At 37.4% G+C, this 1704-nt stretch overlaps 1 long non-coding RNA gene across 1 annotated transcript; it reads right to left on the bottom strand.

The window, feature by feature from the left end:
• Positions 1-201: 201 nt before the first annotated feature.
• LOC115069346 lies at positions 202-1074 on the bottom strand. The gene is made up of 2 exons (XR_003848623.1): positions 861-1074; positions 202-651 (listed from the first exon to the last, which is right to left on the bottom strand). It is a non-coding gene; the product is annotated as an uncharacterized LOC115069346 (long non-coding RNA).
• Positions 1075-1704: the final 630 nt, after the last annotated feature.

Raw genomic sequence — 1704 nt, 5'->3', positions numbered from 1 at the left:
ATTTTAACTATGGCTCAAACCCTTAAATCTCTTTAATGACTTATTAGTGTAAAGAAAACATACTTCATATTCATATTTAAAGTACCCAGTATCTGAAAACAAAGTACCACTTATTATACATTTCATTTATACTAAATTCAACTAAGATTTATACAAGTTTTCATCCTTTTTAAGTACATACATGATTTTTTTAAAACATTATCACTCAGGTCTATACAAGACAAATAATGACATCCATACCAGATGCTAACTTTAAAATAAGAAACTGTGCTGGGCATAGTAGCACACAGCCTTTAATCCCAGCAGTTGGGAGGCAGAGGCACGTGGATCTCTGTGAGTTAGAGGCCAATCTGGTCTACATAGCAAGTTGCAGGTCATTCAGGGCCACATAGTGAGACCTTGTCTCAAAAAATAAATTAAAAATAAATAAATAAATAAAACAAGAAACTTTCAGACAGCCAGTAATATACAACTCAAATAAAGCAGATATACTTCTTACAGAAACATTAGTCCTATAATACCGAGCGATATTTACAAGCAAACATGATCCAAACAGCACATGCAGATTCAGGGTAAGTAAATACTCGAACACGAACTGCCAGCCGCACCTGGTCTCCACGACAACAGATTATTTCTTCACAAAAAGGAGACCTATATAAAAACAAAATGTATTCAACTGAGGACCGACCATAGGCCTTACTTTATTTTCAAAAAAGCACTATTTAAGGAAGTCACTTTAGAAGTGTCTATAAAATTCTGTCGTCACTCCTAATAATTATTAGGCTAACCAATTAAGCATCTTAAGCCAAAAACACTATGAATTCATAAATTCCTTAATTATGAATCCATAAAATCCTTACCGAAGACATGTGGCAAATGCACGCCTTGCATTTCTATATACAAAATGTATTGGGAACCCTTTAAATGTGTGACCATGGGGTACAGCCCTCCTTATGGCATCCTGAAATTCTTCGTTGCCTGCAGATACACTTGTTGTTCGCTCAAATTCGTAAGACGCCAAAGCCGGTGATAAAAGGTAAGAAAGCTGGTCTTCCCAAACAGTAGTGAGGCCAAGATCCTATGGCAATCAATACAGAAAAAGTTGAAATACCTTAATATTTTAGAAACCAATTAAGTAAAAATGCTCTTTTTTGTTTTATTTTTTATTTTCATGTGTATATTTTGTACCACATGTATGCAATACCCATGGAGGCCAGAAGAGGGCATCAGATCCCCTGGAACTAGAATTACAATGGTTAAATGCCATGTGGGTGTTGAGAACCAAATCTGGGTCTTCTGCAAGAGCGGCCAGTGCTCTTAACTGCTGAGCCATCTCTCTAGGCCCTTCTTTTGTTTTTGGCTTTTTGAAACAGGATCTTTGTTTTAAACTGTATTATCTCGAGAATTTTTTCCCTTTTATTCCCACAGTTCTTTGTATAGCCCTCCTTCCCCCTCCTCTTTACCCCTTTTTACATATTTCTCCCTTAATAACACTAGCTGGCCTGGAATTTGCTACATTGTCCAAGCTGGCCACATCTGCTTCTCTACCTCCTGAGTGCTGGGATTAAAGATGTGCAACCATCACTCCTGGATTCCTTTTGTTTTTGAGATAGCATTTCATATACCTCAGGCTGGCCTCAACTCAATGTATAGCTGAGTATGGCCCTGAGTCCTTGATCTTCCTGTCTCCATTTCAATGCTGGG

Source organism: Nannospalax galili, unplaced genomic scaffold (genome assembly GCF_000622305.1).
Source record: "Nannospalax galili isolate Female #2095 unplaced genomic scaffold, S.galili_v1.0 scaffold3670, whole genome shotgun sequence".
Classification (NCBI taxonomy): Eukaryota; Metazoa; Chordata; class Mammalia; order Rodentia; family Spalacidae; genus Nannospalax; species Nannospalax galili.
This window is presented reverse-complemented; position numbering and strand designations above follow the sequence as displayed.